The sequence below is a fragment of the Taudactylus pleione genome, unplaced genomic scaffold, assembly GCF_031769625.1.
Source record: "Taudactylus pleione unplaced genomic scaffold, aTauple2 ptg000226l, whole genome shotgun sequence".
Taxonomy (NCBI): Eukaryota; Metazoa; Chordata; class Amphibia; order Anura; family Myobatrachidae; genus Taudactylus; species Taudactylus pleione.
This window is the reverse complement of record NW_028284628.1, coordinates 2,922,611-2,947,500: the sequence shown is the minus strand read 5'-3', so window position 1 is coordinate 2,947,500 and position 24,890 is coordinate 2,922,611. Positions and strand designations below refer to the sequence as shown.

Below are 24,890 nucleotides of genomic sequence, written 5' to 3'. Positions count from 1 at the left end.
GGAGACAGGGATTCTGACCTACAGAACTCACATCGTGGTATATAGAGGTCACTGATATAATACAAGGAGACAGGGATTCTGACCTGCAGAGCTCTTACTCTGATATACAGAGGTCACTGATATGATACAGATATAATACATGGAGGCAGGGATTCTGACCTACAGAACTCACATCGTGGTATATAGAGGTCACTGATCTAATACAAGGAGACAGGGATTCTGGCCTGCAGAGCTCTCACTCTGATATACAGAGGTCACTGATATGATACAGATGTAATACAAGGAGACAGGGTTTCTGACCTGCAGAACTCACACTCTGATATACAGATGTCACTGATATAATATAGATATAATACAAGGAGACAGGGATTCTGACCTGCAGAACTCACATTGTGATATATAGAGGTCACTGATATAATATAAGGAGACAGGGATTCTGAGCTGCAGAACTCACTCTGATACAGAGGTCACTGATATAATACAGAGATATAATACAAGGAGACAGGGATTCTGACCTACAGAGGTCACTGATATAATACAAGGAGACGGATTCTGACCTACAGAGGTCACTGATATAATACAAGGAGACAGGGATTCTGACCTTCAGAACGCACACTCTGATATACAGAGGTCACAGATATAATACAGAGACATAATATAAGGAGACAGGGATTCTGATCTGCAGAACTCACATTGTGATATATAGAGGTCACTGATATAATACAAGGAGACAGGGATTCTGAGCTGCAGAACTCACTCAGATACAGAGGTCACTGATATAATACAGATATATAATACAAGGAGACAGGGATTCTGATCTGCAGAACTCACACTCTGACATACAGAGGTCACAGATATAATACAAGGAGACAGATTCTGATCTGCAGAACTCAAATTCTCTGATATACAGAGGTCACTGATATAATACAGATGTAATACAAGGAGACAGGGTTTCTGACCTGCAGAACTCACACTCTGATATACAGATGTCACTGATATAATATAGATATAATACAAGGAGACAGGGATTCTGATCTGCAGAACTCACATTGTGATATATAGAGGTCACTGATATAATACAAGGAGACAGGGATTCTGAGCTGCAGAACTCACTCTGATACAGAGGTCACTGATATAATACAGAGATATAATATAAGGAGACAGGGATTCTGATCTGTAGAACTCACATTGTGATATATAGAGGTCACTGATATAATACAAGAAGACAGGGATTCTGAGCTGCAGAACTCACTCTGATACAGAGGTCACTGATATAATACAGAGATATAATACAAGGAGACAGGGATTCTGATCTGCAGAACTCACACTCTGATATACAGAGGTCACAGATATAATACAGAGATATAATACAAGGAGACAGAGATTCTGATCTGCAGAACTCACACTCCCTGATATACAGAGGTCACTGATATGATACAGATGTAATACAAGGAGACAGGGCTTCTGACCTGCAGAACTCACACTCTGATATACAGATGTCACTGATATAATATAGATATAATACAAGGAGACAGGGATTCTGATCTGCAAAACTCACATTGTGATATATAGAGGTCACTGATATAATACAAGGAGACAGGGATTCTGAGCTGCAGAACTCACTCTGATACAGAGGTCACTGATATAATACAGAGATATAATACAAGGAGACAGGGATTCTGACCTACAGAGGTCACTGATATAATACAAGGAGACAGAGATTCTGACCTACAGAGGTCACTGATATAATACAAGGAGACAGGGATTCCGACCTGCAGAACTCACACTCTTATATACAGAGGTCACTGATATAATACAGAGGGCAAGCAATCGGGAAGCCGACTGCCTAAATACCGGCAGCCGGCTTCCCGACTGTCATTTCCCGGCAAGGGTGAAATGCCGGGCGTCTAGATGTAGACGCCCGCATTTCCCAGACGCCGGGAGACCAGCGCCCGGCATCACGATCGTAGTGATGCCGGGCGCCGCGAGCGGACAGCCGCGGGGGGGGAGGGTTAGGTTTAGGGCTCCCGTGGGGGACTTAGGGTTAGGCACCCCCCGGGAGGGTTAGGGTTAGGCTAGGGGGAGGGAGGGTTACGGTTAGGCATCCCCGGGGGGGACTTGGGGTTAGGCATCCCCCCGGGGGACTTAGGTTTATGCAGGGAAGGGGGTGGTTAGGGTTAGGCACTTAGAGGGGGGATTAGGCACTTGGGGGGGAAGTTAGGGTTAGGCACCCCTAAGGAGGGTTAGGGGGGTTAGGTTAGTCTATACTTACCTATCCACGATCGGGATTTCCAGCGCTGTTGGGCTTCTGCTGCTTCGAACTCTGCTCCTGTCGGGCTGCCGCTGACGGGAATCGAACCGTTCCAATACAGAGATATAATACAAGGAGACAGGGATTCTGACCTGCAGAACTCACACTGTGATAAACAGAGGTCACTGATATAATACAGAGATATAATACAATGAGACAGGGATTCTGACCTGCAGAGCTCACATTGTGATATACAGAGGTCACTGATACAATACAGATACAATACATGGAGACAGGGATTCTGACCTGCAGAACTCTCACTCTGATCAGAGGTTACTGATCTAATACAGAGATATAATACAAGGAGACAGGGATTCTGACCTGCAGAACTCACATTGTGATATACAGAGGTCACTGATATAATACAGAGATATAATACAAGGAGACAGGGATTCTGACCTACAGAGGTCACTGATATAATACAAGGAGACAGGGATTCTGACCTGCAGAACGCACACTCTGGTATACAGAGGTCACTGATATAATACAGATATAATACAAGGAGACAGGGATTCTGACCTGCAGAACTCACATTGTGATATACAGAGGTCACTGATACAATACAGAAATATAATACAAGGAGACAGGGATTCTGACCTGCAGAACTCACACACTGATATACAGAGGTCACTGATATAATACAGAGATATAATACAAGGAGACAGGGATGCTGACCTGCAGAACTCACACTCTGAGGTCACTGATATAATACAAGGACACAGGGATTCTGACCTGCAGAACTCACATTGTGAAATACAGAGGTTACTGATATAACACAGTGATATAATACAAGGAGACAGGGATTCTGACCTGCAGAACTCACACTCTGATATACAGAGGTCACTGATATAATTCAGAGAGAATGATATAAGCAGAGCAAAATTTGACCTGCAAGCTCACACTCCAATAAAGAGAGAGAACATGAATATAATACAGAGAGAATAATACAATGAGAAAGGAATGCTGACCCTGAGAACTGTAATATACAGAAAATACCCCAATAAGCAGCTACATTGGCCGCAGTGGCAGTAGATAGATGTGTCTGCACTGTCTCCTGCGTAAAGCACATGATAAATAGTAGCAACAGATAAATCATGTGGAAACTGCTGTTTCTGCACGATTTAAAGGGCCAATAACGTTGATAAATAGGCCTCAGGGAAACGATACGTTCAAACATTTTGCCATGCAAGACTTTGGGGCCCGTTTATTACAACCTGCAAACCTCTAAATCCTGTGCAAACATTCCATTTTTACAATTAAGTAATTTCAATATTTTTTACAGCTATAAAGGCAGATACAGTATATCACAGATATGTACAAAACGTTTGCTAACTACCACCGTCCCTATAGTTCTTTATGGGGCAGTGATGAGGGGCTGCTAAAAACGTAGCTGGTAGACGGTGTGAGCCCACTTTCTCCTATGGGCACTCTCAGAAAGCGAGGGATCTGCTGATACCTCCCTGGGAGGCTGGAGCTCTTTTCCTCCCTCTTTGCATATAGGGTCTGATTCAGACCCACTCGCAAGCGGCTGTCCACTCGCAAGTGGGTCGATGGTGCGCATGCGCCAGACGCGACGAGCGAAGGACTTTCCTTTGCTCGTTGTGTCTGATCAGAGGGGGCGTGCTGTCGATGTTGATTGACAGCACGCCCCCTTTGGTGGGCGTGCCTCCCTGACGGGGGCGTTCCCAAGGGAACGCCTACCGTCAGAAGCCGGCCCACTGACATCACTTGTGATGTCAGTAGGAGTGATTTTGGCTCTGATAGAGCCAAAATCACTCCGAGCCTTGCGGTTGAGAAACTCAACCGCAGGCTCCGGCTCGCAGTGGCGATGGTCGCGATGGTCAAGACCATCGCGGCCATCAACCTGCACGCTCGTATAGGCTGTGGGTGGTGACCCACAGCTATACGAGCGTCCAGGAGGACGCTCCATAATTATGGAGGACGGCCCTCATTCAGAGCGTGCGCTCTGCTCAGAGCGTCCGGCTCTGAATGAGGGCCATAGTCACTATGCTGGCCCAGTTGAACCTTCTTGATTGGAAATTGGAAGAAAATAATTATATTTGTAGAGAACCTCGGCATCAGGAAATGATATTTAATGGGGACATTTAGGGACATAATTACTAAGCAGTGGATTTACAAAACCCTCGATTTATACAGATTTTTCCTGCCATATTTAAAAGAGCAATACAAGTAAATGCTAAATCATGCTTGTTTTACATTAAGTATATTTACGCTTTTAAATATAGGCGAAATCTGTATACATTCAGTTTTGTGAATCCACTGCTTAGTAAATGACGTGATAAATAGGCCCTTATACACTCTTAAGCTGCATACAGACGTAACGATTTTGTAACCAACAATTTTCTGTCAGATTTTCCCTTGAAAAGTGAACGATTTTTTGAGGTGTAATGAACGATTTTTACAACGATGAACGAAAAATGTTCCTTGAAAATGAAAATCGTTATGTTGGACAGTCTGAAATGGACGATGAACTACAAACGGGAGTGCGCTTGAGCAATTTTCGTTCATTGTTATAACTCAGAAACTGAACGATTTTTTGAACGATAACGACGTCGTTATAGTTAAATCGTTCAAAAAATTGTTACGAGTGTGTACGTACATTTACACTATCTTCACAGGTACCATACAAGGAGGCAATGACATATTTGGGGGGGGGGTGAATTCTACACTCTTACTGTAGTTACAGATTTCATACCACAGAGTACAAAAAGCTGAAATACCTGGGAAGCTGCTGAAGAAGATACTTCCCCAGAAGGTAAAGAACAAAATGAATCTCCAAATATTTTGAATAACATGATTGACTAGAGCAGTAATGGGCCGGGTAACAGACATGTGCGGATCAGACACATGTACCTGCTGACACACAATAACCTGTACCGGTCTGTGGACACGTCCTGTCATGCTGCCTTTCTAATAACTCTGTCTCATCAGAAAAATAACATGTTTTCTTTAACCCTTTCCTACACACACACCCACACACTTATCTGCCATACATGCGATTTGCTGCGCCTGTTCTCAGGTGACAGTGGGTGCAGGTGGTGGCGGAGCTTCTGCGTTGCAGGGAATGCGGTTGCAATGGGCCCTTTCTAACATCCGGGCCCTACAGCCGCTGCACCCCCTCCAATGGTTGCAGTTCTAACACACTGCAGTGACTTACTGTAAATAAGCACACTGTCCTGGTTTTTATATTGTTTAGTATATTTTCCTATTTTTATATATAACTGTCTAAGATGTGGGTGAAATGTTGTATACCCCCCACCAGCCCTATGCCACTAAACTCACCTCAATACACTCACCCCATCTCCACCCTAATACATACATACACACGCACACCCCATCTCCACCCTAATACATACATACACACGCACACCCCATCTCCACCCTAATACATACATACACACGCACACCCCATCTCCACCCTAATACATACATACACACGCACACCCCATCTCCACCCTAATAAATACATACACACGCACACCCCATCTCAACCCTAATACATACATACACACGCACACCCCATCTCCACCCTAATACATACATACACACGCACACCCCATCTCAACCCTAATACATACATACACACGCACACCCCATCTCCACCCTAATACATACATACACACGCACACCCCATCTCCACCCTAATACATACATACACACGCACACCCCATCTCCACTCTAATACATACATACACACACACACCCCATCTCCACCCTAATACATACATACACACGCACACCCCATCTCCACTCTAATACATACATACACACGCACTCCCCATCTCCACCCTAATACATACATACACACGCACACCCCATCTCCACCCTAATACATACAGTACATACACACACCCCATCTCCACCCTAATACATACATACATACACACGCACGCCCCATCTCCCCCCTAATACATGCAGTACATACACACACCCCATCTCCACCCTAATACATACATACCCACACCCCATCTCCACCCTAATACATACATACATACACACGCACACCCCATCTCCACCCTAATACATACAGTACATACACACACCCCATCTCCACCCTAATACATACAGTACATACACACACCCCATCTCCACCCTCATACATACACACGCACACCTCATCTCCACCCTAATACATACAGTACATACACACACCCCATCTCCACCCTAATACATACATACACACGCACACCCCATCTCCACTCCAATATATACATACACACGCACACCCCATCTCCACCCTAATACATACATACACACACCCCATCTCCACCCTAATACATACACACGCACACCCCATCTCCACCCTAATACATACATACACATGCACACCCCATCTCCACTCTAATACATACATACACACGCACACCCCATCTCCACCCTAATACATACATACACACGCACACCCCATCTCCACTCTAATACATACATACACACGCACACCCCATCTCCACCCTAATACATACATACACACGCACACCCCATCTCCACCCTAATACATACAGTACATACACACACCCCATCTCCATCCTAATACATACATACACACACCCCATCTCCACCCTAATACATACATACACACGCACACCCCATCTCCACCCTAATACATACAGTACATACACACACCCCATCTCCACCCTAATACATACAGTACATACACACACCCCATCTCCACCCTAATACATACATACACACGCACACCCCATCTCCACCCTAATACATACAGTACATACACACACCCCATCTCCACCCTAATACATACATACACACACCCCATCTCCACCCTAATACATACAGTACATACACACACCCCATCTCCACCCTAATACATACATACACACGCACACCCCATCTCCACTCATACATACAGTACATACACACACCCCATCTCCACCCTAATACATACATACATACACACGCACACCCCATCTCCACCCTAATACATACAGTACATACACACACCCCATCTCCTCCCTAATACATACACACGCACACCCCATCTCCACCCTAATACATACAGTACATACACACACCCCATCTCCACCCTAATACATACATACATACACACGCACACCCCATCTCCACTCATACATACAGTACATACACACACCCCATCTCCACCCTAATACATACATACATGCACACGCACACCCCATCTCCACCCTAATACATACAGTACATACACACACCCCATCTCCACCCTAATACATACAGTACATACACACACCCCATCTCCACCTACATACATACACACGCACACCCCATCTCCACCCTAATACATACACACGCACACCCCATCTCCACCCTAATACATACAGTACATACACACACCCCATCTCCACCCTAATACATACATACATACACACGCACACCCCATCTCCACTCATACATACAGTACATACACACACCCCATCTCCACCCTAATACATACATACATACACACGCACACCCCATCTCCACCCTAATACATACAGTACATACACACACCCCATCTCCACCCTAATACATACAGTACATACACACACCCCATCTCCACCTACATACATACACACGCACACCCCATCTCCACCCTAATACATACATACACACACCCCATCTCCACCCTAATACATACATACATACACACGCACACCCCATCTCCACCCTAATACATACATACATACACACGCACACCCCATCTCCACCCTAATACATACATTACATACACACACCCCATCTCCACCCTAATACATACATACACACGCCCCATCTCCACCCTAATACATACATACATACATACACACGCACACCCCATCTCCACCCTAATACATACAGTACATACACACACCCCATCTCCACCCTAATGCATACATACATACACACGCACACCCCATCTCCACCCTAATACATACAGTACATACACACACCCCATCTCCACCCTAATACATACATACACACGCACACCCCATCTCCACCCTAATACATACAGTACATACACACACCCCATCTCCACCCTAATACATACATACACACGCACACCCCATCTCCACCCTAATACATACAGTACATACACACACCCCATCTCCACCCTAATACATACATACACACACCCCATCTCCACCCTAATACATACATACATACATACACACACCCCATCTCCACCCTAATACATACATACATACACACGCACACCCCATCTCCACCCTAATACATACAGTACATACACACACCCCATCTCCACCCTAATACATACATACACACACCCCATCTCCACCCTAATACATACATACACACGCACACCCCATCTCCACCCTAATTACATACAGTACATACACACACCCCATCTCCACCCTAATACATACATACACACACCCCATCTCCACCCTAATACATACATACACACGCACACCCCATCTCCACCCTAATTACATACAGTACATACACACACCCCATCTCCACCCTAATACATACATACACACGCACACCCCATCTCCACCCTAATACATACATACACACGCACACCCCATCTCCACCCTAATACATACATACACACGCACAATCTGCCCATTAAGCCACAGACTCTCATATAACGCTATAACTTTCCGGTTAAGTAATTACTACCAAACCTACTCTATTTCAGTTGTTTTAACCACAAATGTCATACACAGTTATAGAAAGGTGCAGCAATAGTACGTGCATTGCCACAGTTACAAACTCATCCTAGCTTGTAGGGGCATATACAGCAGCTGCTGTGTCCCTGCATGAGAACAAGGAGCAGGCTGTATTGTCTACTGTCAGACCACAAACCTCATTGTGACAAGGACTGTGGTAACCTGTGTTAAGGTGCCCACACACATAGCGATCTGCACACGATCAGCCGATGTGTACGATTTGTGTACGATTTCCCTTGAAATCTCTCCCCAGCAGCTCTGCACATGATCTCCACATGATCTGCACACAATTTGGTGTCCAATCTTCATACAATCTCTCCTGCATCCAGACTGTCACAGTGCATCGCCTCCTAGATTGTCAGATCTGCCCTACTGCATGGCAGATCTGACAATGCGATGTGCGACCAGCGGAGACGCGCATCGCATCGTGAGTGGGGACTCATGATTACCTCACGATTTGGCCATATGTTACACGATCCGTCGTTCCAATGTGTCGGAATCGGCCAGTTCGGGTAAAATATCGCTATGTGTGTGGCCAGCTTTAGTTAACTGAATGCAAGGGATATCTCTTATATTTCCTTCTCCCAGGTTTTGATACATAGCTTTGTTTATAATTATGTGGAAACTCATTTTAAAGGGTGGTAGGCTTACTAGGGAGCTAATTATTGTTATAGGTTACAGAAGTTGAAATGGTTAGTGTGCTACAGCATATACAGTAGAAGTAATATGGTGAGGGAGCTGTACATAGTTACAGAATATTGAAGTAATATGGTTATAGAGCTAAGTATTGTTACAGCATATACGTAGAAGTGATATGGTTAGGGAGCTATGAATTGTTACATTATATAGAAGTGATATGGTTATAGAGCTATGTATTGTTACATTATATAGAAGTGATATGGTTATAGAGCTATGTATTGTTACATTATATAGAAGTGATATGGTTATAGAGCTATGTATTGTTACATTATATAGAAGTGATATGGTTAGGGAGCTATGTATTGTTACATTATATACAGTAGAAGTGATATGGTTATAGAGCTCTGTATTGTTACATTATATACAGTAGAAGTGATATGGTTATAGAGCTATGTATTGTTACATTATATAGAAGTGATATGGTTATAGAGCTATGTATTGTTACATTATATACAGTAGAAGTGATATGGTTAGGGAGCTATGTATTGTTACATTATATACAGTAGAAGTGATATGGTTATAGAGCTATGTATTGTTACATTATATACAGTAGAAGTGATATGGTTAGGGAGCTATGTATTGTTACATTATATACAGTAGAAGTGATATGGTTATAGAGCTATGTATTGTTACATTATATACAGTAGAAGTGATATGGTTATAGAGCTATGTATTGTTACATTATATACAGTAGAAGTAATATGGTTCTAGAGCTATGTATTGTTACATTATATACAGTAGAAGTAATATGGTGAGGGAGCTATGTATTGTTACATTATATACAGTAGAAGTAATATGGTGAGGGAGCTATGTATTGTTACATTATATAGAAGTGATATGGTTATAGAGCTATGTATTGTTACATTATATAGAAGTGATATGGTTAGGGAGCTATGTATTGTTACATTATATACAGTAGAAGTGATATGGTTATAGAGCTATGTATTGTTACATTATATACAGTAGAAGTGATATGGTTATAGAGCTATGTATTGTTACATTATATACAGTAGAAGTGATATGGTTAGGGAGCTATGTATTGTTACATTATATACAGTAGAAGTGATATGGTTATAGAGCTATGTATTGTTAATTATATACAGTAGAAGTGATATGGTTAGGGAGCTATGTATTGTTACATTATATACAGTAGAAGTGATATGGTTATAGAGCTATGTATTGTTACATTATATACAGTAGAAGTGATATGGTTATAGAGCTATGTATTGTTACATTATATACAGTAGAAGTGATATGGTTATAGAGCTATGTATTGTTACATTATATACAGTAGAAGTGATATGATTATAGAGCTATGTATTGTTACATTATATAGAAGTGATATGGTTATAGAGCTATGTATTGTTACATTATATACAGTAGAAGTGATATGGTTAGGGAGCTATGTATTGTTACATTATATAGAAGTGATATGGTTAGGGAGCTATGTATTGTTACATTATATAGAAGTAATATGGTTAGGGAGCTATGTATTGTTACATTATATAGAAGTGATATGGTTAGGGAGCTATGTATTGTTACATTATATAGAAGTGATATGGTTAGGGAGCTATGTATTGTTACATTATATACAGTAGAAGTGATATGGTTATAGAGCTATGTATTGTTACATTATATAGAAGTGATATGGTTATAGAGCTATGTATTGTTACATTATATATAAGTAATATGGTTAGGGAGCTATGTATTGTTACATTATATACAGTAGAAGTGATATGGTTAGGGAGCTATGTATTGTTACATTATATAGAAGTAATATGGTTAGGGAGCTATGTATTGTTACATTATATACAGTAGAAGTGATATGGTTAGGGAGCTATGTATTGTTACATTATATAGAAGTGATATGGTTAGGGAGCTATGTATTGTTACATTATATAGAAGTGATATGGTTATAGAGCTATGTATTGTTACATTTTATAGAAGTGATATGGTTAGGGAGCTATGTATTGTTACATTATATAGAAGTTATATGATTATAGAGCTATGTATTCTTACATTATATAGAAGTGATATGGTTAGGGAGCTATGTATTGTTACATTATATAGAAGTGATATGGTTAGGGAGCTATGTATTGTTACATTATATAGAAGTAATATGGTTAGGGAGCTATGTATTGTTACATTATATACAGTAGAAGTGATATGGTTAGGGAGCTATGTATTGTTACATTATATAGAAGTGATATGGTTATAGAGCTATGTATTGTTACATTATATACAGTAGAAGTGATATGGTTAGGGAGCTATGTATTGTTACATTATATAGAAGTGATATTGTTATAGAGCTATGTATTGTTACATTATATAGAAGTGATATGGTTAGAGAGCTATGTATTGTTACATTATATAGAAGTTATATGGTTAGGGAGCTATGTATTGTTACATTAGAGAAACCAAATGATTGCATAAGAAAAGAGGTGTTTTAAACCTCTAGGATGGGGGCTGGCATGTATGCAAATCACTGGTTATAGATAGCCTATGGCAAGCAGGGGCGGTTTTTAATAGGGACATTATATAAGGTGCTAGATGTGTGGGCCAAAGCCTCTTTGTTTCCAGATTCCCACCCTCCCTCCCTCCCTTTAAATTTAGGCTGTTCTGTTGTGGATTTGGCTTTAGCGTGGTGGGAAAGAACGGCAGGTCACCAGTCTGGGTGCAATTATTTAGTTGAGGTGCGCTCCTTTCGTTGACTGGTAGTTGGCTGTACCAACCTAACGGGGGGCAGTATCATCATCTAAATGGGTGGGTAGTCAAGGTCGAGGGTGAGCGTTACCTTTTTGTTGATTATATTGTTATGTTTATGCACTCTGGTCGATCTACGCCTGCTATGCCTGTTGTTGTTTGTGTGTGGGCATCGCAGATTTGGCTGATTTCTGTCCGTCCTATCTTTGCCACCATACATCCTTAAATAAATAATAATTATTACTCCAATAAATTGCCATCAAGTTATCTGCCAAATCCACGTCTCAGTGTCTTTATTTATTTTAGTAGGGGTAAGTGGTTTGCACACATGACACACCTCATCCGATAGAAGGTTTATATAGAAGTAATATGGTTAGGGAGCTATGTACAGTTACAGCACATAGAAGTAATATGATTAGGGAGCTATGTACAGTTACAGCATATAGAAGTAATATGATTAGGGAGAGATGTACAGTTACAGCATATAGAAGTAATATGATTAGGTAGAGATGTACAGTTACAGCATATAGAAGTAATATGATTAGGGAGAGATGTACTGTTACAGCATATAGAAGTGATATGATTAGGGAGACATGTACAGTTACAGCATATAGAAGTGATATGATTAGGGAGCTATGTACAGTTACAGCATATAGAAGTAATATGATTAGGGTGACATGTACAGTTACAGCATATAGAAGTGATATGATTAGGGAGCTATGTACAGTTACACCATATAGAAGTAATATGATTAGGGAGCTATGTACAGTTACAGCATATAGAAGTAATATGATTAGGGAGCTATGTACAGTTACAGCATATAGAAGTAATATGATTAGGGAGATATGTACAGTTACAGCATATAGAAGTGGTATGATTAGGGAGCTATGTACAGTTACAGCATATAGAAGTAATATGATTAGGGAGATATCTACAGTTACAGCATATAGAAGTAATATGATTAGGGAGCTATGCATAGTTACATTATATAGAAGTGATATGATTAGGGAGCTATGTACAGTTACAGCATATAGAAGTGATATGATTAGGAAGCTATGCATTGTTACAGCAATCAGAAGTAATATGATTAGGGAGCTATGTACAGTTACAGCATATTGAAGTGATACGATTAGGGAGCTATGTATAGTTACAGTATATAGAAGTAATATGGTTAGGAAGCTATGTACAGTTACAGGATATAGAAGTGATATGATTAGGGAGCTATGTACAGTTACAGCATATAGAAGTAATATGATTAGGGAGCTATGCATAGTTACAGCATATAGATGTAATATGATTAGGGAGCTATGTACAGTTACAGCATATAGAAGTAATATGATTAGGGAGCTATGTACAGTTACAGTAAATAGAAGTGATAGGATTAGGGAGCTATGCATTGTTACAGCATATAGAAGTGGTATGATTAGAGAGCTATGTACAGTTACAGCATATAGAAGTGGTATGGTTATGGAGATATGTACAGTTACAGCATATAGAAGTGATATGATTAGGGAGCTATGTACAGTTACAGCATATAGAAGTAATATGATTAGGGAGCTATGTACAGTTACAGCATATAGAAGTGGTATGGTTATGGAGATATGTAAAGTTACAGCATATAGAAGTAATATGATTTGGGAGCTATGTACAGTTACAGCATATAGAAGTGGTATGGTTATGGAGCTATGTACAGTTACAGCATATAGAAGTGGTATGGTTATGGAGCTATAAATTGTTACAGCATATAAAAGAAATATGGTCGGAGCTGTATATTATATACATCATATAGAAGTGATATTGTTAGTGACCTATACACAGGGCCTTAGGTTTGTAATGCACCCTTTGTAGATCCTGCTTCCAAGCATGTGATGTCACAATGCCACAACAAAAGGGGAACACTACAGGCAGCTTTTCCCCAATACTAGTGAGAGTCTGAGCACTCAAGCCATCCTAATGACGCTTCAGGTGGTGGTTTTATAGGCTGTAGGGTGACGTCTCAGGGACCCTGCATGCCATATACAGGCACCATGGGGCAGGAACAGTGCCGCCTCCTAGTCCCTGGGCGGCGTCACCACTTGCCCATTCATAGATACAGCCCTGGCTATACATACAGTAGTGACAGCATATAGAAGTGATATGGTTTGGGAACTACTACATATACTGTTACGGTATATATACTGTAAGTTATATGGTTAAGTAATTATGTATTGTTACAGAATATATCATTATATGGTTAGAAATGGGGCAATGTTCTGGGAGTTATATACTTCAAGACATCTGTATCTCATACTAAATGATCTTGTGTGCACCTCCCAAAATATACTTGAAAGCTCTTATTATGCTGTATTTAAACAGGAACTGTGCACTTATTCATATTTCCCTCCATTATATCTAGGTATTGAATAAAGCACCTGATTGGACAGAAGCTGCAGCCAATCATATTCTGCATACACAATGCACTGGAGTAATCCCTACTACAAAAATCACCATAGGTTTAGTTCATCACATTTCATGGTGGTCTCCTTTTCATTCTGTCAGATGTATCAGGCAGGGAGGCTGTGTGCCTGTGAAGGATGAGGCCTAGAGGGCACTTATGAAGGGTTACAATGAGGGAGGTTGGATATAGATTGTACAGAAAGATTGTGGTTACATTATGAGCTTTGCATTTGCAACAAGTGTATGCTCATAAAATACACATTGGCTTATATAAAACAGCTGCTGATAACATGCACAAAAATGTATGTCGAAATGTAATTAGATTATCAGATAAATCAGAAAATTAAACTCAGATTGTGGAGGGATATATTTCCTAAACACTGCAGACGTCCTGTCCCGTAAACCTTTGAATGTTGTTTTTAGATTATTTATGTTATAAAACTTGTGTTTTAGTCCTAGCAGCCCTTTAGAGATACAGGAGGGGGGGTTGGTTTAGTATAATTGTCTAAATTATAGAAGATACTAAGTATATATATGATAGCTAGAATCTGATTGGCTGCCACAATGTGAATAACACCCCTGCTTCTCATTTTTAGTAAGTGCCCCTTACTCTTCATGTAGACACATAAGCTCCCAACATTCCGTCATTTTGGGTGACCTTTTGATTGGCAACTGCCTGCCCGGGAGACCCGAGGAGAGAAAAAGGCAAGTGGGCAGGATGGGGCGGAGCTCCACAAATCATGTCATTATGGTCCAGCTATCTGTGATGTTGGATTCCCACCTCAGCTGCTGGGGCTGCAATGACACTATGCATAGTGCATTGCAATTATCATGACCCACCCACTACATGATTGGCCCGAGGGATGCGGAACAATGGCTCACGTTCCTGGAAGCCGGGAGACTCTCCCCCAATTTTGGGAGTTTCCGGAAGTTTCAGATCTGCAGAACCTTACAGTTATCTGGGCAGGTGTAATATGTAGAATCCATCGTCATACTGATGGAACCACCTTCCCCATTGCTAAAGCTGCTACACAAGGAAGAGACTACCTCCTGTAACAGCTGCCCGAAAATGTTTAACGGTCAGGCTGGGTGGAAAGGCAGCCATGTTACAAATATATTGAATTTGGTAGCCTTGACATAGCTCCAGCCGCCCTCACAAGTATGTGCACAAATATACCCCATTGTCTGGAGGCCAGGGTACATTTTCCCCCTATAATGAATGTGCTCTGGGATTCAGTCCTATTGGGCAGAGATACTTCAGCCTGTGCCGAAACAACATGGCGACGCATGATGGACCATATATATGGCCTGACTCAGAGGTGCACACTGTGTCCATGTTGGACACAAGTGGACAATGTGCCCCAATGATTACTGGCGATAGCTGCAGTATGAATTTGGATACAGAAAGAGGCAATTTCAGTGAGCGTTCCAGGGTGATCCAAGGGTCGTGGCTAGCCAGATGCGGGCGTCTTGTGGTCAGTGACTCCGCCTTTTGCCGCAGTTGCACTGGTCCCAGCAGCCATGATCAGACGGAGATTCTGCACCTCCATGGGGCTGGTGCTATGTTCGGTATAGCGGCTGATGGTGCGACATTGTGGCGTATTAGCTGCAGCCAGTAAGTGTCTCTGTACCAATCCCATCGGCTGCGGAATTAGCATAAAGGCGGTAAGGATGCGGCAATAGCTTGCACATCTGGATCAGGCAAGTCATGAAGACCGACCAGCTCCACACATCTGGGTTTATTACTGGTGTGGAAATGACTGTGTGCCCTTCTGCATACCAAGAATCAGCCTGAACCAATAATACAATAATCTCACTGTGCAAAATGAAATCTTGCTTCTGCGCTGCTCCACAACATGATGCACACTACTCTCCCGGCATGGCTGGGAGGCTCCTGAAAAGCATGTGATGCTCCCTGCCTCCCAGAACAGTGGGCAAGTCTCCCGCACCTCTAGGTGACTGGTACACTTTAACATTAAAGTCTGTCAACTAAACTTTTATTTTCTGACAGGCTACAAAAATGTCCCTTTAACAGGTGAGGTTTTTTTTAGAGACATCTTACACAGATGCAGAGAATGCCTGGAATAGAGATAATGTATTGTGTGTGTGTTACAGCATGCGTATTTCCCTAGTCATGTTATTAATAGTGCACCAAATTGTAGTGTAAAAGAAAGTCAGACCGTGCACATCTCTCTTCACTTCCCCTTTTCTGTCACTCAGCTCCGTAAACATTAATCTACAGGAAAAGGAAATTCACAGCCTTCCTCCTGACCCCTAAAGATCCCCATTGTAAATCCCTTTTTAATGAAAGGCATCGTTGTCAGTTTATGTATTCTGTGTATCATTATAAAGTGCAGTGTGCTAATTGTCAGTTTATAAATTATTTGGATCATTATATAGTGTAGTATAATTATGTATCATTATACAGCGCAGTGTGGTTATTATCCGTATATGGATACTCAGTATCATTATACACTGCAGTGTGATCATTATCAGTATATAGATGCTCGGTATCATTATACATTGCCTTGTGATCATTATCAGTATATACTCATTATCATAATACAGTGCAGTGTGATCATTATCAGGTGAGAGGGAGGCTGGCAGATTTATGTATAGCCCATTAGGACTGCCAGCAAAGGATCCAACAGACAGATAAATGTAAAATTATGAGGTCTTATATATTCAATGCTTGCCCTACTGGGTCAGAGCATCTCCAAAACGGAAGGTGTTCCTGGTATGCAGTAGTTTGTACCTACCAAAAATGGTCCAAGGAAAGACAACTTGTGAACCGGGCACCGGGTCATTGATGCGCATGGGGAGTGAAGGCTAGCCGACCTTTAGTAAATTTACCCCTCAGTGTCATCATATTATGTGATGGAATAGGTATCTCCAGGGGTGTGACTAGAACTATGGGCCCCATAGCAACATTTTGAAGAGGCCCATGTTGCTTCTAGAGAGGCACCTCTCTCCAAAGTGGTTATTCATTTTATGCCACACAGTGCCCCCAGTTCAAATTATGCCACATTGAAGTGACCTCAGTTCACATTATGCCACACAGTGCATCAAGTTCACATTAGGCCACAAGTGGATAAATCAATGGGGCCAGATGGGATACATCCAAGGAAACTAAAAGAGCTTAAAGGGGTGCTGGTAACACAATTAACAGAATTATTCAACCAGTCACTAGATACAGGAGTAATTTCAGAGGACTGGAAAAGAGCAAATATAATCCCACTGCACAAAACTGGTAGCAAGGAAGAGGCAAGTAACTACTGACCAGTGAGCCTACAGCAGCAGTAGGGAAAATAATGTAAACACTTAGTAAAAGAAAGAGTTGTGGAATATCTCAAATCCAGCAACTTACAGGATCCCAAACAGCATGGGTTTACTAGGGGGAGATAATGCCAAACAAATCTTATTGACTTTTTAGACTGGGTGACTAAAGTAATAGATCACGGGAGGGCCATAGTTGTAGCTTATCTAGACTTTAGTAAGGCTTTTGTCACTGTCCCACATCACAGACTCGAAAGCTTGGAATTGGATTCTAAGATGGTTAAACGGATAAGAACTTAGTTGCAGGATAGAAAACAGAGAGTTGTAGTAAATGGAGTGCATTCACAGGAGGGAAAGGTTACCAGTGGAGTACCCCAGTGAGCTGTACTTGGACCAGTGCAATTTAATATCTTTGTTGGTGACTATGCCTTTTGGCAGATGACACAAAAATAAGCAACAGGGTAGACACACCAGAAGGGGTAAGACAAATGATGGAGGATCTAGGTGGACTAGAGGAATTGTCAAGAATGTGGCAACTACAGTATAATGCTAAGAAGAAAAAAAATCATGCACTTGGATCTCAAGAACCCAAAGGCTAAATATAGTATCAAGGGTACTCTTATGGAAACTACAGAGGAGGAAAGGGATCTAGGAGTCACAATTTCAGGCGACTTAAAGGCAGGTAAGCATAGTAACAAAGCAATGAGAAAGGCAAGTCAGATGCTTGGTTGCATAGGGAGAGGAATCAGTAGCAGGAAGAAAGAAATAATAGGTAACTGGTACGGCCTCATCTAGTGTTCAATACTGGAGGCCATATCTCCAGAAGTAAATAGATACAATGGGATGTAGTTATGAAATACTGACGCCTATGTTAATTCCGACGCCGGAGCGCAGAGGACACCGGACCGATTGTCCTCTCTGCTGGGTAAGTATACACTTAGCCTGGGCATGGGGGGGTTAGGTTTCAAGATTCCCGGGGGGACTTAGGGTTAGGCACCCCCCTGGGGAAGGTTAGGGTTAGGCTAGGGGAAAGGGGGGTTAGGGTTAGGCAATAGGGAGGAGGTTAGAGTTAGGCCCCCCCCGGGAGGGTTAGGTTTAGGGTGCGGGGAGGGGGGGTTAGGTTTAGGCACCCATGGGGGGATATTTCACTCCCATTCCCATGCAATATAAAATGTACAAAGAAAGGCAACTAAAATGCTGCATGGCCTACATTACAGATTCTCAAACTCAGTACTCAGGAGCCCAAACGGTGCATGTTTTCCAGGTCTCCTCACAGAATCAGAAGTAAAATAATTAGCTCCACCCGTGGAACTTTTAAAATGTGTCAGTGAGTGATGACTACACTTGTGCTCCTGCTAGGTGATCTGAAGAACGTGAACTGTGTGGGGTCCTGAGGACTGAGTTTGAGAACCTATGGCCTAGATCACAAAATTTACCAGGGAAGACTAAAAGATCTTAGTATGTATAGTTTGGCGCAAAGAAGGTAAAAAGAGGGGACATTGTAAAACTTTCTGCGTGTCCCGCCCCCCTCCCCGCAGCCTCTGCTGCATGTGTATGGGCGGTCGTATAGCACTTAAGCCATAGTCTGTTTCATACAAAGTGTATGTAACATATACAGGCTGTTAGATGCGTCAGTAGTGCAGCAACTTCACCCCATCATTTATACTACATGGTCCGTCTTCATCCCTAGTAACATTGTTTTATACACCACTTCTATTGTCATGATTTTAGCTGAAGGCTGATAGGTAGGGGCTTCTGGGTGACTGGAACCCCCCCCACCCTGCGTTTGCCCATGTCCTACTTACTGCCCACAATGCAGTGTCAATTGTTCTTACTGTGCTGTTCGGCCCTGATGCCGAAGTGAGCTGGGTGCAGGGAAGCAGAGTCCCTAAGCATTTGGTTTCCATAGCAATGGTGCTCCCTGCTCCCACTATAGTTACATCTCTGGGGATCACTTTATGTATCAAACAATGTTAGAGTTTTCTTTCATTTCTTTTTACACAGATCTGTTGAACATCACTAAAGACAAACTAGGCCACATATCAGCCAGTCCTACTGACTAGAAAGTGCCAAGCAGGGCTATAACCTGACCTGGTGGGTCGCTGCCCCATGGCACCTGTATTTGGCCTGCAGGGTGGCTGGAACGGCACCCTGCAGCCTATAAAGTCACCGCCTGGAGTGTCATTAAGATGCTCCAGGCTCTAAGACTCTCACTGGTACTGAGGGCAAGCTGCCTGCAGTGTCTCAACTTCTCCCTGGTCCAGAGGCCCAGCCCATTTTGTTTTGGCATCATGGAACAACACCCTGCAGACAGTAACGCTGCTACAGAGCTGCCCAGACCCTGTGGAGTCACCAGAAGTGTCCTCAGAATGCTCTACTTCCTGATTTCAAAGTACCATCCCTTGGCGTGACATCACAATGCTCTACTTCCTGATGTCGGCGGCAATATCCCTTGGCGTGACATCACAATGTCACTTTTGAGGGGTGGGGCCAGCACAGGGTGGCACAGGGCCACATACATTGGTGGCTGAATCAATTCTGATATCTCACATTTTAGCAATATGACCTTGAGACGTTTCAGATACGATGAAATGTAGATACTCAGTATTATTATACAGAGTGCTTGACATTGTCGTTCTAGGTAGTAAGATCATGCCTTCAGGTTAACTCATAGGAAACTTGTTTTCTAGGAACAGAAGATTGACCGTTTCCTGAAACATGACCAAAATCTATTATTTACCATGAAACAGGAAAGTTTATCTCCTGCTATTTATATGGTGGTCATCTCTTCACATCCTTTTGTAAAAATAAAAAAATAAACAACAACATATTTATCTCCTCTAGACAGACAGTAGCCTGCGGAGTCTGTGAGACGGGAAGGAGTCCGATAATCCCAGAATAACTGAGTAGTACTGTGCAGTCACCTAAATCTGAGCTAGGAAACATACTTAAAAAAATATATCACTGTTGAAGATATTCTCACACTGGTTAAAATAAGGTAACTGTCTCCTCTGTGTGGTACATCATTAAAATGTAATCAACTTGTTTCACTTTACAGCCTGCAGGTGTCACTGTTTCTACCACTGTTAAATGGTGAAATCTTGCCGTCGGCCAAACACTCTTCATAAGCAGCAATTACAACAGTGACATCTGCAGGCTAAAAGCAGGTTCTGCACCTCATCAAAAAAAGAATTGTGCTGCAATATTATTATTATCGTTTATTCATATAGTGCCACAAGTGTTCCGCAGCGCCTTACAAAGTACAATATACTAAATAATATTAAAAAGATCATAATGAAATATAAATATAAAAGTTTACTTCTAGTAAATCCTAAAAACATAATTCAATCACAATGAGATTGTGTTGATTCCTGCACGTGCTGCTGCTTTAGGTAGGTGGAGGATGTGCACAGACAGAGGAGTAAAATAAATAAAACTGATAAATCACGTACATGTGCTTAATGTTTTCCTTTTATGGAGTCTGCATCATGATAATAGGTGTTGGACTCACAACCAAATAAGAACACTATTAAAGGCATGCAGGGTATTACATAAACAATATCTAGAATGGTACTTTTACATTTGAAATGCATGCAAATAAATTACATATAAGGGGATGAGAGATACATTGTATCCTCTGGTACATAGCAGCCGGAGGTTGCAAATAACCCATCTTGACTGCAGCTGAGATAGATCCAAACAATAAAATTGCTACACAGCGACAGACATGGAATTCATTACTTTCTCCTAGTAAATTCTTTCTGCTGCATGCGCCCGTCCTGCACTACCACAAGGTGAACCTCAGCGGGCCCCTGGGGGCCACTGGAAGGGGGTACCTAAAACACTGAATGAATGACATTGATAGAATATGAGGCCATTATGTGCATCAGTTGTAAAAGCCTCAGTTCATCACAATAACACAGTCAAAGCTACTGCCGGCACTGCAGTATAATGTGCATTTACATGCTAATTGAATATGAATTGGCCATTGACCACTGACCACAATCCTATAACCTTAAACCATTGCCCTGAAGCTAAACAGTGATGGGTTCCATTGACATTTTACACCCACACAGAATGCATTCAACCTGGTGCTTGAGTCTCTATAATGTACAGCAATTAAGATGACCACAGGGCTATTGCAAATGAGTGTTCACCTTGTATCATTGTAGCATATGTTGCATCTGCATACTGTGTATTATTACTAGAGATGTGCAGATCGGTTCCCCAGAAATCTGCATCCACCCGAATATTGTGAAACCGGACAGATCTGAGTCACGGTTCTGATCTTCCCGCGGTACGAAAATTGGATTTCAAATCCGAATTTCTGGTTTTGGATTGCAAAAAATTACATGATTTTAGCTGTTTTTTAAAAACATGTATTATTTTTTTAAAAACAAAATAACCCAGGTTCAAAACCAAAATACACGCATATCCTGGCTCTCTCATATAAAATAAAATCTTTACATGATAAAGTTACAAGACAGCAGAATTATACACAAGGTGGTTATTTATTAATATAGGTACAAACCTGCACAGCTCCATAAACCACACAAAGTAATCAGCAATTAGCAGGTGGATAAAAGCATATGCTATTATTATATGCACTTTACACAATTGCCACAGTGTTGATATGTTTTTGAGCAATGATCACCTATTTATATAGTTCCAGCATATTTCATAGCGTTGCACAAACAGAGATATATATGGCAAACAAACACCTTTGGCAATGCAAATTTAATTGATTTTGGAACTACTTGCAGCGTTTGGAGACTAGCAAAGGGAACAATATTACAGTATATTCACTGCAATAAACTCTCCCCCACCTGCATATGAGAGTCAATGGATAGCTGCAAAACATCAATATTCTACACAGTTCTAAATAGGTTCCTAAAGTGGTGAGAAGGGCTTTGTTTGTGGCATACTCAGGGGTCTATTTTTTAATATTTATAAAATCATTTCAGAAATGAATGACTAGAATAAGCATCTGTGCACTTATCCGGGTTATGGAAGGTAATACAGATCAGGGATCAACATGAAACTTTAGGTGAGTACGGGCACATTCTTCCATAGGAACAATCACTGCATAAAAGACATTCATTTTGAGCATGGACGGTTCATTTTGTAGATCAATAATTATTGTTCTAATATTAATAAATAATTTATCCCTGTTTTAACCCCATTGTAAAATATAAACACTTTCAGTCCTTTTTGGAGGAAAGCGCTATATAAATACAGAGATTATTATTGTAATGATATCAGTTTGTGCAATAGAGGATGATTTTACTTAGTGCATTGTTTATAACTCTATAAAATGTAAACCTCTTATGTTTTTTAGCCTGTCCCAAACAAATACAATTTAAAAAAATAAATACACGCATATATATATATATATATTTATAAATATATATATATATATATATATATATATATGTATATAAAATAGTAAATTCTATCAAGCATTTTTCAGATCTTTGCCTGGATTTTACTCCCACTAATCTCTCCATTGTGCTGAACTCAATGAACCAACCATCAATGGCTCCGTCCCGTCAAGAGGTTGCAAGTGACTATTTTAAAAGATATTTGCATTCATTCTCGCCTGCAGAGCTTACAATCTAATAGGCAAGAAACAGTATGCTCGCTGCACATCTGGATTGCATATCTCACTAGTGGTATTGCACTAAAGATAGGCTAGCAGAATGCTTCCCATGCATACCTCTCACCGCAGGCTGTCAGGGAAACATGATGAAAGAAACAGAAGTTTAAAACAAAGTTTTCTTAGCCATGGAAAGAGGAGAAGTTGTAAAACAAAGAAACTTACGTTGAACAGCAAAGTTTTTTCTTTCCAAATTCCTAAAGTTCTCAGAGGAGAAGTGTTACCCTCCAGCCTTGTGTCTGCTACAGGCAAATGATAGGACTGGGCCCTCCTCCACTGTGATCCCAGGCTGAACGCTGCCCTGCCCAGCCACTACTACAGTACACTTACATATGAATAGCCTGCCCAGCTGCCTGCCTTAGTAAATCAAACTATCCTCCCTCAACCCCTCTCTACAGGCACAAGTCTGTATCTGCACAGTTTCCCCCCTCCCATCTCTCTCACACACACACACTCTGATGTCTCACTGTTCTCAAACTGTCTCTTTCTCTTAGGACCATACATACAATTCCAGTTTTATTCTTTTATTTTTCACTCACGCTAATCTTTTAGACACTAATAGTATTTATAGAAGATCAAAGCCATGCTGACTGTGCCGGGAGATGCAGAAGTGAAAATGGTAATATTTCAGCACGACTATGATGTGGCAAGAGAATATTATTATTACCATGCATTTCTCGGATGCTGAAACACACTTATACTGTAAATGCTAATACAACTGTTAAAGCAGGGGTGGGGAACCTTTCTTCTGCCAAGGGCCATTTTGATATATATAACACTATTCGCAGGCCCGGTGCAGGCCACTCCCCCTCCGTGTGATGTCACATAGGGGGCGCGGCAGCAATTGCCAGAGATTACTGCAATGCCCGAGTGTCCTGAGGATGCTCCGGGGAGCTGTAAGGGCAGCGGTGTGACCATCTGAAGCATCCTAAGGACGCTCCAGGTGGCACTGCTGCATAGGTTCTGGCTGCAGGGTGCTATTCTAGGCACCCTGCTAGCCAGATGAGGCTAGCAGAAAAAAGCTCAGTGGGCCAGACTAAATGATTCCGGGGGCCTTATACAGCCCCCGGGCCTGAGGATCCCCATCCCCGTGTTAAAGGGACACAGTTGTGCAAAGTATATAATATACTTAAAGCAGATC

At 41.6% G+C, this 24,890-nt stretch overlaps 1 protein-coding gene across 1 annotated transcript in view; it reads right to left on the bottom strand.

Annotated features, from left to right (window-relative positions):
• Positions 1-24,038, bottom strand: part of S1PR5 (sphingosine-1-phosphate receptor 5) — a 30,447-nt gene extending 6,409 nt beyond the window's left edge. The window contains exon 1 of the mRNA XM_088479139.1: positions 23,915-24,038. The gene's annotated coding sequence lies outside the window, so the exon portion shown is untranslated. The remainder of the gene's footprint in view (positions 1-23,914) is intronic.
• Positions 24,039-24,890: the final 852 nt, after the last annotated feature.